The sequence below is a fragment of the Phyllobates terribilis genome, unplaced genomic scaffold, assembly GCF_046119375.1.
Source record: "Phyllobates terribilis strain yellow unplaced genomic scaffold, ASM4611937v1 Scaffold_2__4_contigs__length_985480577, whole genome shotgun sequence".
NCBI classification, from domain to species: domain Eukaryota; kingdom Metazoa; phylum Chordata; class Amphibia; order Anura; family Dendrobatidae; genus Phyllobates; species Phyllobates terribilis.
In genome coordinates, this window is record NW_027362762.1 from 19,061,714 (window position 1) to 19,077,371 (window position 15,658).

Below are 15,658 nucleotides of genomic sequence, written 5' to 3' on the forward strand. Positions count from 1 at the left end.
GGAATGCTTATTTCATAATAATCATGCAGTCTGAACAGACTGCCGATCGCTTGTCAAACAAGCAGACTACTCATTCGTTGGGTCAGGGGTCCGAAGCTCTGGGGGGCCCATGTCCAGATTGCCCTCTCATGTGCGGTGGGTAGGGAGCGATCCCTCCAGCTCCGCTGCTGACAGGAGGAAAATGTCAGCGGAGCTGAGAGATCCGTCTTCTGCTTCCTGCCCGGCCCTTCATGCCCAGCCCTTGATGATGCCATAATGCAGCGCGAGCCTGGGTCAGGGAGAAATTTGCCGGCAATGAGTATGCTGATGCTGCAGGGGAGCGAGCAGAGAGGTAAGTTTTTCTTTTACTGAAATGCTGGGGAGAGGAACAGGGGAATGAGGGGATGTGCGGGAGAGCAATGATGGGGATGGGGAGAGAAATGATGGAGATGGTGGAGCTAGGAAGTGCAATGATGAGGATGGTGGAAATGGGGAGAGCAATGATGGGGATGGGGAGAGCAATGATGGGGATGGTGGCGATGGGGAGGGAAATGATGAGGATGGTGGGATGGGGAGAGTAATGATGAGGATGGTGGCGATGGGGAGAACAATGATGGGGATGGGGAGAGCAATAATGAGGATGGTGGGGCTAGGGAGAGCAATGATGAGGATGGGGAGAGCAATGATGAGGATGGTGGGGATGGGGAGAGCAATGATGGGGATGGTGGGGATGGGGAGAGCAATGATGGGGATGGGGAGAGCAATAATGGGGATGGTGGCGATGGGGAGAGCAATAATTAGGATGGTCGGGATGGGGAGAGCAATGATGGGGATGGTGGGGATGGGGAGAGCAATGATGAGCCCCCCAGCCCCATCATTGCTCTCCCCAGACCCATCATTGCTCTCCCCAGCCCCATCATTGCTCTCCCCAGCCCCATCATTGCTCTCCCCAGCCCCATCAGCCCCAGGATAGCAATGATGGGGATGGTGGGGATGGGGAGAGCAATGATGGGCATGGTGGTGATGGGGAGAGCAATGATGAGGATGGTGGGGATGGGGAGAGCAATGATGGGGATGGTGGCGATAGGGAGAGCAATGATGGGGATGGGGAGAGCAATGTTGAGGATGGGGAGAGCAATGATGGGGATGGGGAGAGCAATGATGGGGATGGGGAGAGCAATGATGGGGATGGGGAGAGCAATGGTGGGGATGGGGAGAGCAATGATGAGGATGGTGGGGCTGGGGAGAGCAATGATGGGGTTGGGGAGAGCAATGGTGGGGATGGGGAGAGCAATCATGAGGATGGTCGGGCTGGGGAGAGCAATGATGGGGCTGATGGGGCTGGGAAGAGCAATGATGCTTCCTGCCCGGCCCTTCCTCCCTGACACAGACGCGCATAGCTTGATGATGTCATCATGCAGCGCGCGCCTGCATCAGGGAGAAATTTACCGGCAACAAGGATGCTGCAGGGGAGCAAGCAGACAGGTTAAGTTTTTTTTTTTTTTACTGAAATGCTGGGGAGAGGAACAAGAGAATGAGGGGAGGTGGGGGAGAGCAATTATGGGGATGGTGGGGAGCAATGATGGTGAGAGCAATGATAGGGATGGAGAGAGCAATGATGAGGATAGTGGGGATGGGGAGAGCAATGATGGGGATGGGGAGAGCAATCATGAGTATGGTAGGGCTGGGGAGAGAAATGATGAGGATGGGGAGAGCAATGATGTGGATGGTGGGGATGGGGAGAGCAATGATGACGATGGTGGGGATGGGGAGAGCAATGATGGGGATGCGGAGAGCAATGGTGGGGAAGGTTGCGATGGGGAGAGCAATGATGGGGCTGGGAAGAGCAATGATAGGGATGGGGAGAGCAATGATGAGGATTGGGAGAGCAATGGTGGGGATGGGGAGAGCAATGATGAGGATGGTGGAGATGGGGAGAGCAACGATGGGGCTGGGGAGAGCAAAGATGAGGATGGGGAGAGCAATGGTGGGGATGGTGAGAGCAATGATGGGGCTGGGGAGAGCAATGACGGGGGTTGCTGGGAGAGAGCAATGACAAAGGTTGCTGGGAGAGAGCAATGATGAAGGTTGCTGGGAGAGAGCAATGATGGAGGTGCTGGGAGAGAGCAATGATGGGGATGGTGGGAGAGAGAAATGATGGGGATGGTAAGAGAAATGATGGGGCTGGTGAGAGCAATGATGGGGCTGGGGAGAGCAATGATGGGGCTGGGGAGAGCATTGATGGGGCTGGAGAGAACAATGATGGGGCTGTGGAGAGCAATGATGAGGATGGGGAGAGAAATGGTGGGGATGGGGAGACCAATGATGAGGATGGTGGTGATGGGGAGAGCAATGATGAAGATGGGGAGTGCAATGATGATGATGGTGGGGATGGGGAGACCAATGATGAGGATGGTGGGAATGGGGATAGCAATGATGAGGATGGGGAAAGCAATGACGGGGGTTGCTGGGAGAGAGTAATGATGGGTGTGCTGGGAGAGAGCAATGACGGGAGTTGCTGGGAGAGAGCAATGACGGGGATGGTGGGAGAGATCAATGATGGGGGTGTTGGGAGAGAGCAATGATGGAGGTGCTGGGAGAGAGCAATGATGGAGGTGCTGGGACAGAGCAATGATGGGGGTGCTGGGAGAGAACAATGATGGGGGTGCTGGGAGAGAGCAATGATGGGGGTTGCTGGGAGAAAGCAATGATGGGGGTGCTAGGAGAGAGCAATAATGGCGGTGCTGGGAGAGAGCAATGATGGGGGTGCTGGGAGAGAGCAATGATGGGGGTGCTGGGAGAGAGCAATGATGGGGGTCTCTTAGCTTGTACTGTAAAGCCTTGTATATTTTCCGTGTGCACATAGCCTTACAGTTAATTGGGGAGAGTCACAGAGACTGAATAATTTATATTATTGGCCGGTGGAGATTATAGTTAATGGGGGGCACAGTGCTGCTTATCATTTTATATTTTGATTACTAAGTGGCTAATAGTATATTAATGGGGGGGTACATATCTATAGTCATGGGCGCAGTGTGGGAGAGACACATGTATATACAGGTGCATCTCACAAAATTAGAATATCATCAAAAAGTTAATTTATTTCAGTTCTTCAATACAAAAAAGTGAAATTCATATTATATAGAGTCATTACACACAGAGGGATCTATTATATAGAGTCATTACACACAGAGGGATCTATTATATAGTCATTACACACAGAGGGATCTATTATATAGAGTCATTACACACAGAGGGATCTATTATATAGAGTCATTACACACAGAGGGATCTATTATATAGAGTCATTACACACAGAGGGATCTATTATATAGTCATTGCACACAGAGGGATCTATTATATAGAGTCATTGCACACAGAGGGATCTATTATATGGAATCATTACACACAGAGGGATCTATTATATAGAGTCATTACACACAGAGGGATCTATTATATAGTCATTACACGCAGAGTGATCTATTATATAGTCATTACACACAGAGTGATCTATTATATAGAGTCATTACACACAGAGGGATCTATTATATAGAGTCATTACACACAGAGGGATCTATTATATAGAGTCATTACACACAGAGGGATCTATTATATAGAGTCATTACTCACAGAGGGATCTATTATATAGAGTCATTACACACAGAGGGATCTATTATATAGAGTCATTACACGCAGAGGGATCTATTATATAGAGTCATTACACGCAGAGGGATCTATTATATAGAGTCATTACACACAGAGGGATCTATTATATAGAGTCATTACACACAGAGGGATCTATTATATAGAGTCATTACTCACAGAGGGATCTATTATATAGAGTCATTACACACAGAGGGATCTATTATATAGAGTCATTACACACAGAGGGATCTATTATATAGAGTCATTACACACAGAGGGATCTATTATATAGAGTCATTACTCACAGAGGGATCTATTATATAGAGTCATTACACACAGAGGGATCTATTATATAGAGTCATTACACACAGAGGGATCTATTATATAGAGTCATTACACACAGAGGGATCTATTATATAGAGTCATTACACACAGAGGGATCTATTATATAGAGTCATTATGAAAATTGTACATTCACACTGAAGACATCAAAACTATGAATTACCACATGTGGAATTATATACTTAACAAAAAAGTGTGAAACAACTGAAAATATGTCTTATATTTTAGGTTCTTCACAGTAGCCACCTTTTGCTTTGATGACTGCTTTGCACACTCTTGGCATTCTCTTGATGAGCTTCAAGAGGTAGTCACCGGAAATGGTTTTCACTTCACAGGTGTGCCCTGTCAGGTTTAATAAGTGGGATTTCTTGCCTTATATATGAGGTTGGGACCATCAGTTGTGTTGTGCAGAAGTCTGGTGGATACACAGCTGATAGTCCTACTGAATAGACTGTTAGAATTTGTATTATGGCAAGAAAAAAGCAGCTAAGTAAAGAAAAACGAGTGGCCATCATTACTTTAAGAAATGAAGGTCAGTCAGTGCGAAAAATTGGGCAAACTTTGAAAGTGTCCCCAAGTGCAGTTGCAAAAACCATCAAGCGCTACAAAGAAGCTGGATCACATGAGGACCGCCCCAGGAAAGGAAGACCAGATACAGCTTCTGGCTATCCAGGGCAGAACAACCACCCCATCCCCAGGGCCGACAGATGATTCCCATGTCAGGAAGGCAGTAAGACGGGCCATGCAGAAAATGACCCATGGGGATGATGTAGAAGCCTTTCTGACTGTCTTTGAGAGGGTGGCTGATCAGGAGAGACTTCCACAAGAACAGTCGGCAGAGGTTCTGGCACATTTGTCGGGGGAACCCCAAAAGGCATATTACGACTTGGCACTGCAGGAAGCCAAGGAATACACCAAGCTAAAGACAGAGATCTTAGCATGCCTGGGAGTGAATATGGCGGTGAGAGCACAACGAGTCTATCATTGGGCGTATACCAGTGACAAACCCCATCGCTCGCAGATGTTTGAACTACTGCATCTCGTTCAGAAGTGGTTGCAGCCAGAGTCCTCCACTCCGGCCCAGATGGTTGAGCGGGTGGTGATTGATAGATTTGTGCACTCCCTTCCCAAGCCAGTACAGGCCTGGGTTGCCCAGGGCGATCCCCAGAATGCAGATGACTTCATCGGCCTGGTAGAGAAGTACCAAGTGGTTGAGAAATCCCTCGGGAAACCAGAAATAGTCACTCCTCCGTACAGGGATACCCAAAAGCGGGCGGGTTCACCACGGAAGGGGTCTAGAGCCACCATTGGAGGTCGTTCCATTCCCACTGAAGGAGCCACAAGGACTGTTGCTAAAGATCTAGGCTGTTGGCGGTGTCACAACCCTGGACACGTAGCCGCCAGGTGTCATATGTCCCACGAGCCCATGGACTGCAGCCTAGGCAGACGGGTCTCCTATTATGGTTATCCCGCCTGCAGTGTGGACTGTCGACCCGGCAAGGGGCCGCAGGCATGTACCGTGTTCGTTTAAGGGGTGATGGTGCTTGGACTGTTGGCTTCAGGGAGTCTAGTGACCCTAATCAGTGCCAACCTTCCCCACCAGCTGATCTCTGCCAAGACTGTGGGCGTTCGCTGCATACATGGAGACGCCAAGGACTACCATGTGTCCACTGTGACAGTGGGAAGACTGTGGTGCCCAATCCCACGAGGTTGGGGTGGTTAAGGACCTGATACATCCCATCATATTGGGTCGTGATTTCCCATTGTTCTGGGACTTGTGGGGGAAAGGAACCGGACTGAGTCGCGTGGACAAATTCCAGGTCCCTAAGGAAATACCTCCGTCGACATCTGAAGGGGATGAGTTCCCATTGTGTGTCCTCGCCGGAGACGAGGACGAGACTGTGACCGAGGAGGCAGACCTCCCTGAGTTAGAGGTGATATGAGAGAACTTTGGGTCAGCTCAAGTTCGGGACTTGACCTTGAAGGGAGCATGGGACAATGTTACTGTCTGTAATGGGGTTGCTCAAGAGCCGGGGGCAGACACCAGGTACCCACACTTCGCAGTTCAGGGGGAGTTATTGTATCGGGTGACCAAACCAAGGGGTGATGAAATAGTGGAGCAGTTATTATTTCCGGGGCCATACCGACATATGGCCCATTCACATGTTCTGGGGGGACACCTGGGGGTCGAGAAAACTCAGGAGAGGATATTGAGGAGGTTTTACTGGCCAGGGTGTTACTGGGAGATCCTGAACTATTGTAGATTCTGCCCCACCTGCCAGATAACCGCGCCCTCCTCCCACTTCCGTAGTCCTTAAATCCCCCTACCTGTGATAGAAATCCCCTTTGAGAGGATTGCCATGGACCTGGTGGAGCCCTTAGTCAAATCGGCCCAGGGACACCAATAAATCCTGATGGTCATGGACTATGTGACCCGGTACCCGGAAGCGATACCACTGAGGAACTTGTCGAGTAGGAGCATCGCCCGGGAACTTGTCCATATATTTGCCAGGACCGGACTGCCGAATGAGATCCTAAAGGACCAAGGAACCCCGCTCATGAGCAAGGTAATGAAGGAGTTGTGTAAAGTCTTTCAGATTACCCAGCTGCGAACCTCTGTTTACCATCTGCAGACAGATGGCCTGGTGGAGCGTTTTAATAAAACCTTAAAAGCAATGCTTAAAAAGGTCGTAGAGAAGGACGGTCGTGACTGGTACTACCTGTTTCCACTCTTGCTCTTCTAGGTAAGAGAGGTCCCTCAAGCATCTACAGATTTCTCCCCATTTGAGCTATTGTACGCATAGGCGGATTATAATGAGGGCAATCTGGGCTACCGCCCGGGGCCCATGACTCTGACGGAGCCCATGGCCAGATTGCCCTCATTATAAAGTTTTCGGCAGAGGCAGGAGGACCGCACTATGCCTCAGACGCTGGCCGCATTACAGGGAGGCAGACACGCCCTCTGCACGCTGTGGTTGCGTCTCTAGAGCTGACGTCATACAGCGGCGCCTGGAGCTCATCATCCTGCCAGAGAGGAGCTCGTGCATCAGACTTCAGTGAATGGCGGTAATGCGGTAAATATGAGGTCTGGGGAGGATGTCTGGAGTGAGGAGGGGGCTGCAGGATGTTGCTCCACTCCTGATGAGTGCACACAGGATTCCATACCGTCAGGTCAGCAGTCGCTCTGCTGGGGCTCAGTGTGACCTATTGCAGGGGTCTGACCTTTGCTGCAGATCAGGTCACTCTGGGTCATCGGCTCCAGCATCACCAGATCTTCAAGAAAATTCAGAGTCCTGCAATAAATCACAGTGAGCCCCAGCAGAGCGACCACAGACATCCATACAGGATCCTGCACTGACTGATCAACCCTGAACCTACAGGACGTCACATACTATACTGCTCCATATATAATATATGAGGTCCTGTAGGCAGGTCCAGGTGTGATCAGTACAGTGTATTTCCCTGTACATAATATATCACATCCAGTATACAGTATGGTATACTGTGGTAAAGACATAAGATGGGATATAACAGTGTGTATAGTATATAACATCTGATGTCCGTATCACAGTATATCGTACTAGCTATTGAACTCGCTCTACACCCGGGTGGCAAGTTTTTTTATTGGTATATGATCCGCCATCCTGGTATATGCTCCCCCACCCTGGTCCCCTATCCTGGTATCTGCTCCCCAATCCTGGTATATACTCCTCCATCCTGGTATATGCTTCCCAATCCTGGTCTCCTATCCTGGTATATGCTCCTCCATCCTGCTCTCCTACCCTGGTATATGCCCCCCCATCCTGGTATGTGCTCCCCCATCCGGGTCCCCCATTCTAGTATATGCTTCCCCATCCTGGTCTCCTACCCTGGTATATGCCCCCCCCCCATCCTGGTATGTGCTCCCCCATCCGGGTCCCCCATTCTAGTATATGCTTCCCCATCCTGGTCCCCCAGCCTGGGATATTCTCCCCCATCCTGGTCCATGCTTCCCCCCCATCCTGGTATATGCTCGCCCATCCTGGTCCATGCTTCCCCCCCATCCTGGTATATGCTCCCCCATCCTGGTCCCCTATCCTGGTATATGCTTCCCCCCCATCCTGGTCCCCTATCCTAGTCCATGCTCCCCCCTCATCCTGGTCCATGCTTCCCAATCCTGGTATATGCTCCCCAGTCCTGGTCCCCCATCCTGATATGTGCTCCCCCATCCATAAATAAATAAAAAAACACTCCTACTAGCCTTTTCACCGCTCCACTGCGGCGCATCACCAGCGTTATTTTACTAAAATGGCACCGGAATCGGCGCCCACGCATATCGCGATAACCGGTTTCATTTTAATGAATACAATTGTGCAGAGTGTATTCAACAAAATGGTGCTAGAGAACGCGCATACGCATACCACGCTGTCCATTTTGTTGAAGACACTGTGCATATTTGTCTTCACTAAAATGGTGCTGAAAATCGCTCTATGCGCAGGAGCTGATCTTGGCGCCACACTCCTCCCCCGACCTCTCCAGAGATGATAGAACCGAACACGTATGTGCTTAAGGTGCCGGAGATCGCGGTATGCATTCAGTGGCTTCGCATACCGAGATCTCTGGCTCCACACTCCTCATCCCTGTCTGGGATGTGGATGTGTCTTTCTGTCTGTGGCCAGACTGCGCAGGTATTGTGCATGCGCAGTCTATAGAGACTTCGGACAGAAGGACACATCCCTGATTTTACTATAGATACAAGTCATGTATTGTCATATAGAATACCTAGGGGAATGAGGGGGGGCATGTGACCTGGGTACAGCCGTCAGGGGGGTTCCTTCAGTCCACCTCATGCGATGGTCAGAGGTGTCTCCCAGGCAGCTGCATTTTGCATTCGACCATTTTCTGAGCTGGCTGTGGAACCGACAGTTGATCAGAGAAGGGAGCTACGTACGGGCTCATACTGTATACAGGGGGCTATGCGGGGGCTCATACTGTATCTAGGGGGCTATGTGGCGGCTCATACTGTATATAAGAGGCTATGTGGGGGCTCATACTGTATCTAGGAGGCTATGCGGGGGCTCATATTGTATCTAGGAGGCTATGCGGGGGCTCATATTGTGTCTAGGAGGCTATGTGGGGGCTCATACTGTATCTAGGAGGCTATGTGGGGGCTCATACTGTATCTAGGAGGCTATGTGGGGGCTCATACTGTATCTAGGAGGCTATGTGGGGGCTCATACTGTATCTAGGAGGCTATGTGGGGGCTCATACTGTATCTAGGAGGCTATGTGGGGGCTCATACTGTATATAAGAGGCTATGCGGGGGCTCATATTGTATCTAGGAGGCTATGCGGGGGCTCATATTGTGTCTAGGAGGCTATGTGGGGGCTCATACTGTATCTAGGAGGCTATGTGGGGGCTCATACTGTATCTAGGAGGCTATGTGGGGGCTCATACTGTATCTAGGAGGCTATGTGGGGGCTCATACTGTATCTAGGAGGCTATGTGGGGGCTCATACTGTATCTAGGAGGCTATGTGGGGGCTCATACTGTATCTAGGAGGCTATGTGGGGGCTTATACTGTATCTATGAGGCTATGTGGGGACTTATACTGTATCTAGGAGGCTATGTGGGGGCTCATACTGTATCTAGGGGGATGTCAGCATACTTAATTCTGCTCACTATTAAGTCATACAATTAATAGAATATTTTTTTATTATTTTGTTAATATTATTAATATTGAGCAGAATTAATTTCAGCCTCTTGGTTCGGCTTCACAGTCTCTCATGTGGCTTCTCGGGAAAATTAATCTCCCACCCTGCTCTATTATGTATACAGCTATGTTATGTATAGGGCTGTACATAATGGAAAAAAATTTCCATAATTTTCCGTCTACAGATGTGACCAAAGCATCTGTGTGTTACTCACATGACCTATCACATGATCTATTAAAGGGGATCATGTGACATGTCACGTGATAAATCTGGTACCTGGGGGGGGGCCCACGCCTTTTAAACTGCCCGGGGCCCTGACTACCCTTAACCCCTTAATAACATCTGACGTACTAATACGCGTCTGTGCCCTGGGACTTAAGAGCCAGACCCGTATTAGTACGTCATCGCGATCGCGCGCGCACACAGGCTGTGCGGGCGCGATCGCCGCCGGGTGTCAGCTGATTGTCACAGCTGACACCCGGTACTATGTGCAGGGAGCGGTCACGCACCGCTCCCAGCACATTAACCCCCGCGATGCTGCGATCGAAGTCGATCGCGGCATTGCGGGGGCAAGGGGAGGTGATCGGCGATACTCACCTCCTCTTCCGGCTTCCAGCGCAGTCTGCAAAGGCTTCCCGGGTGTTGCCATGACGACCCGATGTCGTCATGACAACATCCGGGTCACCAGAGAGCAGGAAGATTGCTTGGACATGCGCAGTGCATCTCCAAGCAATCTTCACACTGTGCACTTCTGACAGCCTTCATGGCATAGGGATGGTGCTCCATTCCTGTGCCATGCAGGCGATCAGAAAAAAAAAAGTGAAAGTCCCAGAGTGGGACAAAGTAATAAAGTGTATAAACTGTGTGAAAGTGGAAAAAAAAAAAAAAAAAAAAATGTGCAAAAATATTATAAAAAAATAAAAAAAATAATACACCAAAAATAAAAATATAATGTACCCATCAATAAATATTATTATAAAAAAAAACAATAAAAGTACACATATTTGGTATCGCCGCGTCCGGAACAACCTGACCTATAAATCTGTCCCACTAGTTAACCCCTTCAGTGAACACGGTAAAAAAAAAACAAGCAAAAAACAATGCTTTATCACCATACCGCCAAACAAAAAGTGGAATAACACGCGATCAAAAAGACGCATATAAATAAAAATGATACCGCTGAAAACGTCATCTCGTCCCGCAAAAAACAAGCCGCCATATAGCTCCATCAGCCGAAAAATAAAAAAGTTATAGCTCTCAGAATAAAGCGATACTAAAAAATATTTTTTTCTATAAAATAGCTTTTATTGTGCATAAGCGCCAAAACATAGAAAAATGATACAAATGTGGTACCGCTGTAAACGTACTGACCCGAAGAGTAAAGCTGCCTCATCAATTTTACCACACGCGGAACAGAATAAAAAAAAAAAAAAAAAACAATTCCTGAATTGTTGGTTTTTGTTTATTCTGCCTCCCAAAAATCGGAATAGAAAGCGATCAAAAAATGTCACGTGCCTGAAAATGGCACCAATAACAACGTCAAGTCATCCCGCAAAAAACGAGCCGTCACATGACTGTCTGCCAAAATCTGGAAAAATTATAGCTCTCAAAATATGGCGATGCAAAAACTAGATTTTACAAAAAATGCGTCTTTTAGTGTGTGACAGCTGTCAGTCATAAAAACCCCATATGATTCTGGCATTGCTGTAATCACACCGACCCGAAGAATAAAGTCGTCTAATCACTTATACCGCACAAGGAACGGCGTCAAAAATAAACTCTTGAGTTAGGATTGGGCTAGGGTTAGGGCTGGGTTTGGGGCTAGGGTTGTGCTGGGGCTAGGGTTGTGCTGGGGCTAGGGTTGTGCTAGGGTTAGGGCTGGGGTTGGGATTTTTTTCAAAAGTAAGAAAAAAAGATGACGATATGGCGACTAGTGTTGAGAGCAAGTGCTCGCTACTTGAGTTTGCATCGGGTGCTCTGGTATGCATTTAGTATCGTGGGTATTTGAGTGACATGCTCGAGTCTCTGCCCCATATGCTTCGCGGCCAAAAAACTTTACGGGGATTGCCTGCCATGCACGAGCGATCCCCGCATGTTTTTTTTTGGGTGTCTAATAACCGTGAAACATGCGGAGCAGGGACTCGAGCATGTCACTCGAGCACACGCTGTACATGGTGCATACCTGAGTACCCGATGCAAACTCAAGTAGCGAGCACTTGGGCTCAAGAATAATGAAAACTTATTCAATATGATGACCTAACGTAAACAAATAATGTGCCGTACCTCTGGGTTCAAAATGTTCACTATACACCTTAATAAAATCTTTGAGGGGTATAGTTTCCAAAATGGGGACACTTGTGGTGGAGCTCCACTGTTTAGGCACATCACGGGCTCTCCAAACGCGACATGGTGTCCGCTAACAAATTGAATGGAAAATCGGCTCAAATTGTTAGCGGACGCCATGTTGCATTTGGAGAGCCCCTGTGTGTCCAAACATTGGAGCTCCCCCACAACTGACCCCATTTTGGAAACTAGACCCCCCAAGGCACCTATCTAGATGCATAGTGAGCACTTAGAACCCCCAGGTGCTTCACAAATTGATTCGTAAAAATGAAAAAGTGAAAATAAAACACTTTTTCATTTTTATGAATCAATTTGTGAAGCACCTGGGGTTCCAAGTGCTCACTATGAATCTAGATAGGTGCCTCGGGGGGTCTAGTTTCCAAAATGGGGTCACTTGTGGGGGAGCTCCAATGTTTGGGCACACAGGGACTCTCTAAATGCAACATGGTATCCGCTAACAAATTGAATGGAAAATCGGCTCAAATTGTTAGCGGACACCACATTGCATTTGGAGAGCCCCTCTGTGCCCAAACTTTGGAGCTCCCCCACAAGTGACCCCATTTTGGAAACTAGACCCCCCAAGGCACCTTTCTAGATGCATAGTGAGCACTTGGAACCCCCAGGTGCTTCACAAATTGATTCGTAAAAATGAAAAAGTGAAAAAAAAAACACTTTTTCATTTTTATGAATCAATTTGTGAAGCACCTGGGGTTCCAAGTGCTCACTATGAATCTAGATAGGTGCCTTGGGGGGTCTAGTTTCCAAAATGGGGTCACTTGTGGGGGAGCTCCAATGTTTGGGCACACAGGGACTCTCTAAATGCAACATGGTATCCGCTAACAAATTGAATGGAAAATCGGCTCAAATTGTTAGCGGACGCCACATTGCGTTTGGAGAGCCCCTCTGTGCCCAAACTTTGGAGCTCCCCCACAAGTGACCCCATTTTGGAAACTAGACCCCCCAAGGCACCTTTCTAGATGCATAGTGAGCACTTGGAAACCCCAGGTGCTTCACAAATTGATTCGTAAAAATGAAAAAGTGAAAAAAAAAACACTTTTTCATTTTTATGAATCAATTTGTGAAGCACCTGGGGTTCCAAGTGCTCACTATGAATCTAGATAGGTGCCTTGGGGGGTCTAGTTTCCAAAATGGGGTCACTTGTGGGGGAGCTCCAATGTTTGGGCACACAGGGACTCTCCAAATGCAACATGATATCCGCTAACAAATTGTCGGCTCAAATTGTTAGCGGATATCATGTTGCATTTGGAGAGTCCCTGTGTGCCCAAACATTGGAGCTCCTCCACAAGTGACCCCATTTTTGAAACTAGACCCCCCAAGGCACCTATCTAGATGCATAGTGAGCACTTGGAACCCCTAGGTGCTTCACAAATTAATTCGTAAAAATGAAAAAGTGTTTTTTTTTTCACTTTTTCATTATTACGAATCAATTTGTGAAGCACCTGGGGGTTCCAAGTGCTCACTATGCATCTAGAAAGGTGCCTTGGGGGGTCTAGTTTCCAAAATGGGGTCACTTGTGGGGGAGCTCCAAAGTTTGGGCACAGAGGGGCTCTCCAAACGCAATGTGGCGTCCGCTAACAATTTTAGCCGATTTTCCATTCAATTTGTTAGCGGATACCATGTTGCATTTAGAGAGTCCCTGTGTGCCCAAACATTGGAGCTCCCCCACAAGTGACCCCATTTTGGAAACTAGACCCCCCAAGGCACCTATCTAGATGCATAGTGAGCACTTGGAACCCCTAGGTGCTTCACAAATTGATTCGTAAAAATGAAAAAGTGTTTTTTCCATTCAATTTGTTAGCGGATACCATGTTGCATTTAGAGAGTCCCTGTGTTCCCAAACATTGGAGCTCTCCCACAAGTGACCCCATTTTGGAAACTAGACCCCCCAAGGCACCTATCTAGATGCATAGTGAGCAGTTGGAACCCCCAGGTGCTTCACAAATTGATTCATAAAAATGAAAAAGTGTTTTTTTTTTCACTTTTTCATTGTTACGAATCAATTTGTGAAGCACCTGGGGGTTCCAAGTGCTCACTATGCATCTAGATAGGTGCCTTGGGGGGTCTAGTTTCCAAAATGGGGTCACTTGTGGGGGAGCTCCAATGTTTGGGCACACAGCAGCTCTCCAAACGCAACATGGTGTCGCTAACAATTTGAGCCAATTTTGCGTTAAATTTGTTAGCGGACACCATGTTGCATTTAGAGAGCCGCTGTGTGCCCAAATATTGGAGCTCCCCCACAAGTGACCCCATTTTGGAAACTAGACCACCCAAGGCACCTATCTAGATGCATAGTGAGCACTTGGAACCCTCAGGTGCTTCACAAATTGATTCATACAAATGAAAAAGTGTTTTTTTTTTCACTTTTTCATTGTTACGAATCAATTTGTGAAGCACCTGGGGGTTCCAAGTGCTCACTATGCATCTAGATAGGTGCCTTGGGGGGTCTAGTTTCCAAAATGGGGTCACTTGTGGGGGAGCTCCAATGTTTGGGCACACAGGGACTCTCTAAATGCAACATGGTGTCCTCTAACAAATTTAACGGAAAATCGGCTCAAATTGTTAGCGACACCATGTTGCGTTTGGAGAGCCGCTGTGTGCCCAAACATTGGAGCTCCCCCACAAGTGACCCCATTTTGGAAACTAGACCCCCCAAGGCACCTATCTAGATGCATTGTGAGCACTTGGAACCCTCAGGTGCTTCACAAATTGATTCATAAAAATGAAAAAGTGTTTTTTTTTTTCACTTTTTCATTGTTACGAATCAATTTGTGAAGCACCTGGGGGTTCCAAGTGCTCACTATGCATCTAGAAAGGTGCCTTGGGGGGTCTAGTTTCCAAAATGGGGTCACTTGTGGGGGAGCTCCAAAGTTTGGGCACACATGGGCTCTCCAAACACAACATGGCGTCCGCTAATTATTCAAGCAAATTTTACAATCAAAAAGTCAAATAGCGCTCCTTCCCTTCCGAGCCCTGCCGTGCGCCCAAACAGTATTTTTTCCCCAAATATTGGGTATCTGCGTGCCCAGGGGAAATTGCACAACAAATTTTGGGGTCCATTTTTTCTTGTTACCCCTGTGAAAATAAAAAAAATTGGGTCTAAATTAACATTTTTGTGAAAAAAGTTAAATGTTCATTTTTTTCTTCCACATTCAAAAAATTCCTGTGAAGCACCTGAAGGGTTAATAAAGTTCTTGAATGTGGTTTTGAGCACCTTGAGGGGTGCAGTTTTTAGAATGGTGTCACTTTTGGGTATTTTCTGTCATAAAGACCTCTCAAAGTGACTTCAAATGTGATGTGGTCCCTAAAAAAATGGTTTTGTAAATTTTGTTGGAAAAATGAGAAATCGCTGGTCAACTTTTAACCCTTATAGCTCCCTAACAAAAAAAAATTTTGGTTCCAAAATTGTGCTGATGTAAAGTAGACATGTGGGAAATGTTATTTATTAACTCTTTTGTGTGACATATCGCTCTGATTTCAGGGCTTAAAAATTCAAATTTTGAAAATTGCAAAATTTTCAAAATTTTCGCCAAATTTCCGTTTTTTTCACAAATAAACGCAAGTGATATCGAAGAAATTTTTCCACAATCATGAAGTACAATATGTCACGAAAAAACAATCTCAGAATCAGGGGGATC

The 15,658-nt window shown here is 47.4% G+C and overlaps 1 protein-coding gene across 1 annotated transcript in view; it reads right to left on the bottom strand.

Moving 5' to 3' along the window:
• Nucleotides 1–15,658, bottom strand: part of LOC141243630 (uncharacterized) — a 105,800-nt gene that overhangs the window by 47,418 nt on the left and 42,724 nt on the right. The window lies entirely within an intron of this gene.